We start from the raw sequence: 6492 nt of genomic DNA, 5'->3' as shown, positions 1-6492 counted from the left end.
TATGAGTAGAGGAGAAAGATGAAAGGCTATGTCATTATTGGGCCTTAATGGGCTTAAATTGTATCCACCGTATGAGCCTCTATGTTTACTTTTTTTAAGATACAATTTAAGGTTTAAAGTCAAACCCTAATCGCCATTGGTATCGTAAGCACTACGGAGACAAGAAATAATGTTTAGAATTAGTACTAATTGGTCCAACCTTTGTTCCAATGTTTTGAGGCTTATCTTTGAAGGATTAGGGACTAAAGATTTTCGTCGAGCGAGAAGTGTTTGCTCACATTGGTATGATGTTTCAAGAGAATGTACGCTACCTATGTATCTATTGCGAATTTTGTTCCACGAAGATTTGACTTATTTGTACGATCCCAGTGAAAACAAGTTTGACAACCTAGAAAACCTCGGATTCTATTTATCGAAAAGCTTTGTTATGGCTAGTTGCAGCAGTTGGCTCTTGATGAATAATCGTAGTTTCTTATATCTTTTGAACGTGTTTACTAGCGAGACGATCGATCTACCATCTATGGAGTCATGTCAAGAACAAAGAGACGATGAATATGAAGATTTCATCAAGTCCATGTACAAAAGACAAAAGGTAATAAAATATTCTCCTGCCAAGAATCCAGCTTGTTTTTGGATAAACGAGAGAACAAGGGATTACGTTATAGCTTGGAACCACTACGAACAAAACAACTTGTTCACGATTAAGAAAGGAGATGACTATTGGTACACTCTTGAAGGCTTTAACTGTGTACACATGGCGTATAAAGACCACAAGCTTTACCTATTTACATTTGATAGCTACATCAAGATTTTTGATTTTTTTGGAGATTTCCCAAACGAAGTCACCCAAGGAAACCCGTACCGTAACCATCTGTTTCGCTATGATTTGCAACATGAGGAATCCGTTTGGAAGGTGAAGGTTGCAATTACAAACTCGGGGGATGTTTTGATCGTTTTGAGTATGAAGGGGTTAGAAGAGAAACGTTTCTTTAGCATGTTCAAGATGAATATGGAAAGTGGTGACTGGGAAAGAGCAGAATCTCTTGGAGGTGAGGTGTTGATATTTGGTCATGGTGTAACAATCAAAGATGTTAATGGTTTGGGAGTCAAGAGTGATTCAATCTGTTTTGGTTATGATGATCTTTGCCCAAGTGGCTGTCGTCCTAGTTTTAAACCCAACAGAAAAAAGTAAGTCTGGTGTGTTTGATCTTGCGACAAGTAGAATCACATGGAGGGCGATTTTTTTAGCGATTAGGGGTTTTTTTTTTCTTGGTGAGCAAGGTTGACGATGTCGGCGGATCTGCCGCCGCTGTCGGGCTCTCCGGTGGCCACTGGAAATTTGGGGAGTGCTATTCAAGCTAATGGAGGGGTCTCAAGTCCAAGTGTTAGTGGATCCCAGTCGGAGAAGGAGATTTCAGAGCAGGATCTCACGACCCTAAGGAAGTCTCAAACGGAACACACGATGAAACCAGATCAAAAGCTCTGGGTGAAAGCGGTGCAGCAGCAATCGTTTACTAAACAGGATTTGTTATTACGCAAGTGGATGGGAAGGAGAGAGTTGTGGTCCCAATGGAGGTGTTTGTTGATGCAAACCCGCTATGGTAGGATTTTTTAATTGGCAAGTTTTTGAATGCATCGACACCTCATGTGGGTAAGATTCACATGATTGTGAACAAAATCTGGCGTTTAGGCGATAAGTCTTCTCTTATAGATGTTTTTGTGGTCGATGACACAACAGTTAAGTTCAAAGTTTGTAGTGAATCGATGAGACAACACATTTTGAACAGAGGAATGTGGAATATTGTAGGCATCCCTATGCTCATGACTAGATGGACTCCTTTTGTGGAGGAGGCGCAGCCTGCTATGCGTTCTATTCCGCTATGGGTTACGCTAAAGAATATTCCACACAATATGTTAACACATAAAGGTTTGGAATACTTAGTTAGTGCGGTAGGGAAACCACTGAAACTTCATCCCAAAACAGAATCATGTGTGAGTTTTGATGAAGCTCAAATTCTTGTGGAAGCAGACTTGACAAGAGTTTTGCCGGTGGAGTACCACTTAGCAGGATAGGAGGAGGGCGAATTGGATGTGGTGGTTCGCTATTCCTATCCTTGGCTCCCGCCTCAGTGCAATGGTTGTAGGAAATGGGGTCAATTAAAGTCGGCGTGTTTAGCTCCAGTTCAGGAGGACTCTTCTCCGAGTAGTCCTGAGAAGGAGATAGAACCAGCGGGGGATAATGGTGCACCTAGTGCAAGGAGCGATGATGTTCAGCCTCTCGAGGAGGAGGGGGAACAACAGGGTTGGATCATCCCTCAAAAAACGGGTCATAAATCCAGTCCTCAGAAAGGAAACAAGCAAGTGGAGAAGCAAGTTGGGGAAGGGTCCATTCTGTCTAATTCTTATTCAGTTCTTAGTGAGCACTGTGAGGATGAGAACGATATGCCGATTTCCTCTAACGATGAGGAGAATGGGGTGAGTGTGAATGGTGATCAGGTTGAGGACATGAGCACGTCTAAGAATGCAGATTCGGGAGAGTCTGCATCGAATGGACCTGTTGAGCCATCAAAGGAGGTAAACAACATCGGAGTTGTCGCTTTTACAACAGTGAGCAAAAATAATGGTCGTGGAACTAAAGCACCCGTCCAGTTGCGTGAGTCCATTCCTCGAGCCACAAAAGAGCAAAATAAGTTTGGTTATAATACTCAAGCTCAGAACCCCCGGGATCCGAGTAAGAGGTTTTCTCACCAATAATTTTTTTATGTCGAACTTCTTCTGGAATGTTCGAGGTTTTAACAAAGATTCTAAACATTCTGTGGTTCGAAACTGGCTGAAGAGTGAGCATTTGGGTGTTTGCTCGAGACAAGGGTGAAGGAACATAAGGCAGAGCGGATTGTGGGCTCTGTTTTTTCAGGTTGGTGGTTTATATCTAACTATGATTCTAATCGTCGAGGAAGAATTTGGGTGCTTTGGAGTTCTCGGGTGAGGGTCACTCCTTTCTTCACTAGTAGTCAAATGATAACTTGCTCAATCCTAGTGGACGGTCTGCAGGATGAGTTCTTTGTGTCTTTTGTGTATGCATCTAACAGTGTTGAGGAACGGAAGGCTCTGTGGGAGGATTTAAAGGTTCATCAGGATTCGCCTGTAATCCGCACCAAACCGTGGATGATTTATGGTGATTTCAATGAAATACTAGACGTTGAGGAGCACTCCCTTCATGATCAAATCCAAATTCTAGCTCCCGGAATGAGTGATTTCCAAGAGGTCATGGGGTATTGTTCTCTCCAGGACATGCCCTCTCATGGCCCGTTATACACTTGGTGTAACAAACGAGATGCAGATTTGATTTGCAAGAAACTCGACAGGGTTCTTGTTAACACAGTCTGGCTCCAGGAGCATAGTCAAGCTTATGGCGTCTTTGAGGCGGGTGGGTGTTCTGATCACCTTCGCTGTCGTATCAAGCTGGGGCATGACCCTGTTCGCACTAGAAGACCTTTCAAGTTTACAAATGCGCTTATCTCGGATTCAAAATTTAAGCCAATGATCCAGGAGTATTGGAATGGTACCGAGGTCATTTACTCTTCAACTTCTGCAATTTTCCGGTTCTCAAAAAAACTCAAGGCTTTAAAACCAAAAATCAAGCAGCTAAGCAAAGAGGTACTTGGAGATTTCACTAGGAAAGCGAGAGAAGCTTTCACTACACTGTGTCAGTGTCAAACGACCACTCGCTCTAATCCTACAGAAGCTAATATGCATCGAGAGTCAACTGCCTACAGCCACTGGTTGCATGTTGCAGGACTTGAGGAGCGATTTCTGAAGCAAAAATCTAAACTTCATTGGTTGAGGGTCAGGGATGGAAATAATAAGGTTTTTTACAATGCTGCTAAACCTAGAGAGGCTCGAAATGCTATTCGCGAAATCAAATGCCAGGATGGGACGGTGGTTGATACGCACGAAGCGATGAAGCATGAGGCAGAACATTTCTTTCACGATTTCTTGGGACACAAACCGGACCATTTTACGGGTTTATCTAAGGATGCTATTCGTGAGTTAATCCACTATCGGTGTCCAGAGAGGGATAAAGAAATTCTTGAGGTTGCTGTTACAGAGGATGAAATCAGAGGAGTGTTATTCTCCATGCCTCATGAGAAAAGTCCAGGGCCTGATGGATTTACTGTGGAATTTTTGAAGGAGACATGGTCTATCATCTAGCAAGATTTTGTTGTTTCCATCCAATCATTCTTTCAGTATGGTTTTCTACCTAAGGGTGTTAATGCAACTATTCTAGCTCTTATTCCAAAGAAAAAGGTGGTGTATGAGATGAAAGATTACCGCCCCATCTCCTGTTGCAATGTGACGTATAAGGTAATGTCGAAGCTTCTTGCGAATCGACTTAAAAGGCTTCTACCAGATTTCATTTCTCCAACACAATCGGTTTTTGTCAAAGATAGATTGTTGATGGAAAATGTTCTCCTTGCTTCTGAAATAGTGAAGGATTACCACAAAGCAGATGTTTCTCCGCGGAGCGCGGTAAAGATCGACATTTCAAAAGCTTTTGACTCAGTTCAGTGGACCTTTCTTCTAACTATTTTTAAAGCTCTGGATTTTCCACCACAGTTTATCAAATGGATTGAACTCTCTATCACTATGGCCTCATTTTCGGTTCAGGTAAATGGCGAGCTATCAGGGTTATTCAAAAGTGCTAGAGGTTTAAGGCAAGGCTGCTCTCTGTCCCTATATCCATTTGTAATGTGTATGCAAGTGTTCTCTACAATGTTGGATAAGGCTGCTCTGGATAACCAAATTGGCTATCACCCGAAATGTCACAACCTGCAACTCACTCATTTGTGTTTCGCTGACGATTTGTTGGTCTTCACTGATGGCACATAGCATTCTATAGAAGGCATTCTACGCATTTTTGACAACTTTGCCGACTATTCTGGTCTCAAGTAGACATTCTTAGCTCGTTTCCATTTGCCAATGGAGCTCTACCGGTCTGTTATCTCGGGCTTCCCCTTCTGACAAAGCGAATGACCACGCAAGATTACGCTCCACTCATTGCACGCATCAAAGAACGTATCAGTTGCTGGACAGCTCGCCACCTATCCTTTGCAGGCCGTCTGCAACTGATCAGTTCGGTTCTCCACAGGCTCATAAATTTTTGGATGTCCGATTTCCGTCTCTCAACTGCTTGCATTAAAGAAATCGATAGCCTCTGTTCTGCTTTTCTTTGGTCAGGTCCAACCTGGTACACAAAGAAAGCGAAAGTGGCTTGGAAAGATGTGTGTCTCCCTAGAGAGGATGGCGGACTTGTTTTACGATCGCTTAAAGAAGCTAATCTGGTAAGCTGCTTGAAACTCATATGGCATCTACTATCTAGAAACTCGCTCTGGTCAAAATGGTTGAGAACCTACTTAATGAGAAAAGGCTCCTTTTGGTCGATCAAAGACACCACTGTAGCAGGTTCTTGGATGTGGAAAAAACTGCTGAAGTATAGGCACATTGCATGAGATTTTATTAAATACGAGGTCAGGAGTGGGAGATGCATCTCTTTCTGGTATGATAAGTGGTCAAGTTTGGGTTGTTTGTTGGACATTGCAGGCCTGCGAGGTTGCATTGATATGGGAATTCCATTCTATGCCACAATTGCGGAGGCTTTAGACCATAGAAGAAGAAGACACCATGTGGACAACCTCAACCATATAGAGTCTGCTCTAGATGAGATACGTTCACTTGGGACGACTGATGCAGTCGATACAGTCTTATGGAAAGGGAAAGGAGGTCGATACACTACGAAGTTTACAACCAAGGAGACTTGGATGCAGCTTCGGGAACCTCAGGGTAGCAAAGAGTGGGCGAGAGGGATCTGGTTCTCTCAAGCGACACCAAAGTTTTTTTTCATATCTTGGTTAGCAACTCTAAATAAGTTCTCAACAGGTGATCGCATGCAATCCTGGGGTGGTAATTTTAACACATCATGTGTCATGTGCTCTTGCTCTCTGGAAACAAGAGACCATATGTTCTTTTCTTGTCCTTTCTCCACGGAAATATGGACAGGCCTCACCGCAAAGCTCCTAACCAACATGTTTTCGACATCATGTGGACACATCTTATCGCTACTCACGGATGCAACACAAAGCTCTGACACCCTATATCTCTTACGCTATACTTTCCAGGCTACAGTCCACACTATCTGGAAGGAACGCAATGGCAGAAGACAAGGGGAAATCTCTAACCCTGCTCCTCTTCTGATTAAACTCCTCGACCGGAATGTCCGAGACAGACTGCTCTCTATCTACACTCAAGGCAACGGCAAATACACGGCTGCAATGGAGTTGTGGCTTGCCTCAAGATAATCTCCATACTATTCAATTCTTAAAAATTTGATAGATTTTTTCTAAATTGTTTTAAACAGTTTAAACAAATGCTGATGTAAAACGATTTTTTCGAATAAATTTTATATTTTATTACAAAAAAAAAAAAAAAAAAAAA

This window comes from Camelina sativa, chromosome 4, assembly GCF_000633955.1.
Source record: "Camelina sativa cultivar DH55 chromosome 4, Cs, whole genome shotgun sequence".
NCBI lineage: Eukaryota > Viridiplantae > Streptophyta > Magnoliopsida > Brassicales > Brassicaceae > Camelina > Camelina sativa.
This window is presented reverse-complemented; position numbering follows the sequence as displayed.